The following is a 7,008-nucleotide window of genomic DNA, read 5'->3' as shown; positions in this document are numbered from 1 at the left end:
GAGGCGTAGGACAGAAATAATTAAACTGTTCAGCTATGAGAGATCAGGTAGGTTCAAACGGACTGAGCAAAGGGTTCAGCGAAATGATCGCCCAGCCTATGTTTGGTCTCGCTGGTGTACAAGAGTCCACAACTTGAACAACGAATATGTAGATGAGTTTGAAGGAGGTGCAAGCGAACCTCTGCCCAATCTCAAAAGGTCCCTGGACGGAGGAGGTACAAGGACAGGTGTTGCATCCCCTGCGGTAGGGATGAGTTAACCAGGGAGTTGCGGAGGGAATGGTCACTGCGGAAGGCGGAAATGGGAAGATGTGACTAGTGTTCGGATCTAGTTGGAGGTGGCAAAAAAAATGTCAGAGGATTATGTTGTATGCGACGACTGATGGGGCGAAAGGCAAGGACTAGGGGGACTTTGTCTCTGATGTAACTAAGGGGAGGGAGGGAGGGCAGGGGCAGAGCTGCGGGGTACCGAAGTGACACGAGTGAGGGCCTCATCTATGATAGACTAGTCTGTAGAAGGGTCTCGACCTGAAACATCACCTGTTCCATCTCTCCAGAGATGCTGCCTGTCCCATTGAGTTAGTCCAGCTTTTTGTCTATCTTCAGTTTAAACCAGCATCTGCAGTCCCTTCCTACACTCTCTAACCAAGGCAGCATTCTGGTAAACCTCTTCTGCACCCTCTCCAAAGCCTCCACGTCGTTTCTGAAATGGGGTGACCAGAGCAGCACACAATTCTACAAATGCAGCCTAACCAAAGTCCCATACACGACTTCCCGACTATTATACTCAATGCCCCAATCCATGAAGATAAGCATACCATACACCTTCCTTACCACCATCTACTTTAGTTGCTACTTTCAGGGGGCTCTGGACATGAATCTCAAGAGACATCTGTACATCAATGCTGTGAAGGGTCTTGCGATTTACTGTGCCTTTATGGTTATTAAACTGCAAACTATAAACCTTCTCACTTAATCTTTCAATATATCTGAAGGCCCAAATTTGTGCACAGATTTAAAATCAATATTTGAGCACAAGGCAATTAATCTCAAGAATATATTTCTTAATATGCCAATTCTAATGCAACATTTGTATCCATTTAATATGATGCAGCTCAAGCAACTTTGTGTGATTATGCTCTGAAATGAGCATCATTGCTAAATATCGTTCAAATGCAACATTGCACCCAAGTGATAATTAACCTTGGACCTTTACAATCAGTGGTGAATGCACATGCATTATACTGTTAGATATTTTTTGATTGGAAACAGTTTTATAATGGTAATAAGATAGTAAAAGGCTGAAGGGTTGCAGTTTATATAAAATTTCAAATTTTGCCTTGTGGTTAGTTCGTGGATTTAGTTATAAGCAACAATTTTAGATGGGAATGAATTCATTTTACAAACATCTGAAAGATTGAAAAGACTAGGCTTGTATTCACTGGAGTTTAGAAGGATGAGGGGGATCTTATAGAAACATAGAATTATAAAAGGACTGGACAAGCTAGATGCAGGAAAAATGTTCCCAATGTTGGGCGAGTCCAGATCCAGGGGCCAGTCTTAGAATAAAGGGGAGGTCATTTAAGACTGAGGTGAGAAAAAACTTTTTCACCCAGAAAGTTGTGAATTTATGGAATTCCCTGCCACAGAGGGCAGTGGAGGCCAAGTCACTGGATGGATTTAAGAGAGTTAGATAGAGCTCTAGGGGCTAGTGGAGTCAATGGATATGGGGAGAAGGCAGGCACAGGTTATTGATAGGGGACGATCAGCCATGATCACAATGAATGGCGGTGCTAGCTCAAAGGGCCGAATGGCCTCCTCCTGCACCTATTTTCTATGATTCTATGTATACCTAGAAATGTGGTTTGTTTTCTCCAAGTAAAAGATATGGTTTAAAAAAAATTTTTGGAAGTTTAGATGTTCACGCCAAGGATTGAATAGAAAGTGATAGTTGAGTAATTCTGCTAATTTTGAAGACGGTTAAGCACCCAATTCTCAGATATGGAACTGATGTAGGCGAGATCAGAACTCAGTAAGCTTGCTGTGCAGTTAAATATCTGACTAAAAGCAAAAGGTTTGATCCAAGTATGACCACAAACTTGAGGTCTGTGTAACACTGAAAAAAAAAGTACAAATTCAGGAACCGAAGCATCGTAAACACATTTTGTTGGCCTAAAAATTAACAAGCTCTAGGTGTTGTTGTAAAACTGATTTGAATTGCAATGGCAATTATGCAAAACATTTTGAAAATTTAAAAAATATTTTAATTTTGTTATAGTCTTGCAAGGCATTTACAGTTCACAAAGTTAGACGACACAATTATGAATGAAAATTAAATTTTATTTCAGCAGTAAATTTTTTTATAAATCATTTCAAAACAATGCAGTCTTAATTTTTTTTAATTCTAAAAACACAACTCAGGTTTCTAGTGCATAGTAATGGCATTACCCACCGTGGTTACAGCGCAGTGAAAAGCATGATAATGACAAAACAAAGGATTTTTACATTCCTCAATCCTACTCTTAGACTGGCAAAATTTTTCTTTGTCTGCTTCACCGATATCAATGTACCAATAATAATAGCAAACGTCAGTTATTGGATCCCATTTAAACAGCACTGTAATTAGGATTGGGTCATTGTAAAACCGCAAATCTAATACAGGCTCCGAATGCTGTACTGAGAAAATGCATTAAATCTCCTCTACAATAGGACGTGGAATAAATTGGTTTGATTTAACTATGAGATACGATTTCAATGATACAGTTGAGGAATAGAGTTTTGAATGACTGGAGAAAACAACTTTTAGTCTTTAAATTGGTTGAATGCTGCGCAATCTAAATGCACCGTCAGTTTTCCGTTTCCATCATGTTCTTGCATTGGTCGTGTACGCCTCACCAAAAAAAGTCAGACAGCTAATATGCCTACATTGATCTGTTCAGTTTAGCTCACTTCTGGTCATCCCTTTCTGTTAAATACTACAAACAGGATATACTTTGTTTATCCCACAGAGCTAACTAAACACAGATCAAAGAATCCTTTAACACCTTAGTATCAAAACTCAAACAACAGAAGCTGAAAATAAAGTATCACTGTTTCTCAAGAACAATCAGATTGAAATGATATGGATTATATGGATTGGGATTTGATGGTGTAAACAAAATGTTGGAAGGTCTCCACATGGAAGAGTTGAAGGCTGAGGTGGGGTTGTCAGTATTTAGTCACTGAGTTAATCTTAAACAATAAGAGCTGTGCAACAAATGTACCACTATAGGTAGAAGTGTACAATACAATACCAACAATTCAGACCATGCTCAAATACAATTCATATTAGCCATCTTCTTGTTACGTATTGGCAAATGTCAGTAATTTCTAATTTTCCCTTTTATCCTATGTCAGTACCGCCTGCAATGGAATAAACACCTGCAAATTCACACACTATGGCATTGATTCTAGAATTCGTACCTCGTCAGACCTTGCAGTTGTGCAATATAGAAAGTGACTTTTATACACAAGAAAAAAATTGATTGAGTATTATCCAAACTTAATTGTTTTTGGTGTTGAGGAGCATATTAAAGTAAGTTGGTCATCAATTGAAATCTCATGTATATAAAACTACAACACCCAGTGAACTTTAACACAGTTATTTTGTACCAAATGTATTGGGGACACAAGGCCAGTTTTATAAAATTTAAATATACTTCATAAAACAATATCTACTAAATGTGACAAATGTAAATATCATTGCATTTTGTCTACTGTGCAGTAGGTGTTTTACCAAGTCTTTTGACAGTGCCAACACATACAAGGACTGTATTTCATTAAGATAATAGTAAACAGTAGTAGGTATTAGTTCAGGATTTCACATGAAATCTGCCCATGATCATTTTTGATTCCAGATTAGTGCCAATGTGTGAAAGCCACAATGCTTATTAATCAGTCAGAGTTCTGAAAGCCAACATCAACAATTTGAAACCTGAGCAATGGAGAAAAGCAATGGCCATTTGTTTAAAAAGTGATCAGCACATGTTTGTCGTGAACAAACAGTTATATATCAAAAAAAGCCAGTGAGTAAAGCTATAATTTTTTTTTTTTTTTAAACGGATTAAGATGCTTAAAAAAGATCTTTAAAGCAGCTGTTAAAAGGCAATCGGTTTAGCTCCGCTCAGGGACAATTATTGCAAGCTAGAAAGTCCAGTGCTATTATATCAGAATAACTCATTAAGGGCCTGCATTTCTGTAAAAATAACACCCAGCCAATAAAGCAGCATTTCAACAGTTTCCAGTTTCAGTCATACAAACTTGTTTTGTGCAAGATCCTTGCGTTACACCACAATGCAACCGAAGCGCAGCTGATCCATGGCTTCCAATCCATGTGCAACCAAGATGTTCGTGTATTCCGGCTACAAAAGCACACAATTTTTGCTTTTCTTTTTTCTGTGAGGATAAAGGACTGCTCTCACAGCCTCCACAAACACCTCTCTGATGCCCTCCTGATTGAGTGCTGAACATTCCAGGTACTTAACCGCTCTAATCTGTTTGGCCAAGGTCACTCCCTGATGCATGGTTGTCAGGGAAAGACTTTGCTCCTTGAGCTTTTTTATGGTTTCAGAATCATTCCTTAAATCCTTCTTCGTACCAACCAAAAGTATGGGAACGTTTGGACAGTGGTGCAAAACTTCAGGTTGCCATTTATGGCGAACATTGGCAAAGGAAGAAGGGCTAGCAACGGAGAAACAGATGATGAACACGTTACTCTGTGGGTAAGATAGAGTGCGAAGTCGGTCGTACTCTTCCTGCCCTGCTGTATCCCAAAGGTTCAGGCTTACAGTCCTTCCATCAACAGTCATCTGTGCACTATAGTTGTCAAACACAGTGGGGACATATTCTGCAGGAAAAGCATTGGTTGTATAACTAATGAGAAGGCAGGTCTTCCCAACTGCACCATCTCCAACAACCACGCATTTTATAGTCTGCATTATTCATGCAGTATGAAGGTCACACTCTGTTAACAAAAAATTAACAGGCATTAAAACACAGTTCAGTATCCAACATCCACTCCAACTACTGAGCTTTATGGCTCCCTTCCAATCAAGGTCAGCTGCAAAGCAATTAGGAGTCAAAGTCAAATGGCCAACAAATTAGACAAAATGATGGAACATTTCACAGAAATGTAGCTTTCAAACCTGTAGCTATCATAAGTAAAATTCAATTCTGTAGATTTTACACACTGTGCAACCTTTTTACAATTTTAATTAATCAGAGTGGCAACTGCCTTCTGCTGTTTGTAAAATGGCAACCATACTGGGCCAAATTTTTAACAAGTTGAAATTGCTAGATCTCCCTGGAGCAATTCTGATGGGCTGTTGCTACTTTAGATAGAAAATAAAAATATTATCAGCTTAATTAAAGCAGATTTTATTTTGCTGGAACAATGCAATCGGGTTCTCAGGTCCTAATTTACCCAAAAAGTGAAATTACATTATAATAAACACCTGAAGTAAATGAGTAACAATTTAGATTGTACTTGGGAAATAATTATCAATTACTCAGTGGTTTTAACAAAGATCTTGCTTGTGAGCAGGTAAGTGCATATTTCAACAAAATATCAAATTGAATTCCAAAGATAGACACAAAGTGCTGGAGTAACTCAGCATATCAGGTGGCATCTCTGGAAAAAAAAAGATGGGTGATGTTTCAGGTCGGGAACTTTCTTCATTGAATTGAATAATTTCTATATTTCATGGAAAATGTTTGTACATAGAACAGCTGCCTCAAAGGAACCAAGCAACATTGGTTCAACATTGACTAAAGGTACTTCCCCTTTCTGTTAATGTTCTCTACCGCAGCCCACACATTACTGTACTTCGTGCCCTTCCATTTCGCACCCACCCAGTTACATTATCCACCCACAGAATGTAGTCTCTCTTTTTCCTTACACTGTCTCCGTTTACATATCTGTTGCGCTGCTGCAAGAATGTAATTGCTCCGTTTCGGACATATGACAATAAATACACTATTTGACTCCATCGACTCCTTCTCTTACCTCAAATCACATGAATCCTCCACTGCTCCTGACTCGGTCAAACCCTTCCTCCATAACTTCGCCACACCCATCAACTATATCTTCCTCCGAGACTGACACAAGCTGAGACTTCCAAGCGGCCACTCACCCTCACCACCCAACCCCACTTGTCCATCCTTACTCGCCACGACCCAACTTTCAGTCGCCCTCCATCCTTGTCTCACTGCAACTTTACTTTCGGTTTCTTACTTCCCGCTCCCCGGAACCCGACGCACCTTCAGTCCGCTCCGTCTGCGCGTGTACCCGTCCGGGCGGGCAGGAAGGCGGCGGCGGGTAACCACCTCCCTCCCCTCCTTCCCTTCCCTCCTCCCTCTCTCTGTCCCCGAGGCCTCGGGCAGACTCGACCCCAACTCCAACCAAAGCCGCTCACCTCAAGCTGCCCGGAACAGGCTGCATCCGGGACCTTCATGCGCTGCGTGCCGGGAACTGTAGTCCAAACCGCAGCTGCTGCGCCTGCGCAATAAAGCGGGATGGGTGTGTGGGGGGGCGGTGAGCTGCTCAGCGCAGGCGCACAGTCACAATGATACAGAGAGACGCAATGATACATACTGGAGTAACACAGCGGGACAGGCTGCATCTCTGCAAGAGAAGGAATGGGTGGCGCTCCCGGTCTGAAACTGTCAAAAAATGACAAATTGATATCATTAGGCGCAGGCAGTGCAACAGGGACGTGCACTGAACTGAGGGATGAAGTGTAAATCAATCAAGTGTATGGAAAGTGCTGAATTAACAACCTTGAAGGGAGGAGAGGGAACAATACCTCTTGTACTTAATTGAACGTGAAACTTTCCAAGAAAAATAACAAGTTGCAACATATGTGACACATCAAATGTTATGGGACAATAATTGTTTGTTTTAGTAATGCCGCTCTTTTAGCGGTCTGAGAAACGACTACTGGAGTTTTCAACAAAACTTTATTCGATAGCT

At 40.5% G+C, this 7,008-nt stretch overlaps 1 pseudogene; it reads right to left on the bottom strand.

Annotated features, from left to right (window-relative positions):
* Positions 1-2,318: 2,318 nt before the first annotated feature.
* Positions 2,319-6,442, bottom strand: LOC116979126 (annotated as a pseudogene).
* Between the last annotated feature and the right edge of the window lie 566 nt (positions 6,443-7,008).

The sequence above is a fragment of the Amblyraja radiata genome, chromosome 12 (assembly GCF_010909765.2).
Source record: "Amblyraja radiata isolate CabotCenter1 chromosome 12, sAmbRad1.1.pri, whole genome shotgun sequence".
NCBI lineage: Eukaryota > Metazoa > Chordata > Chondrichthyes > Rajiformes > Rajidae > Amblyraja > Amblyraja radiata.
The sequence above is the reverse complement of the archived record's forward strand: the minus strand, read 5'-3'. Positions and strand labels throughout refer to the sequence as shown.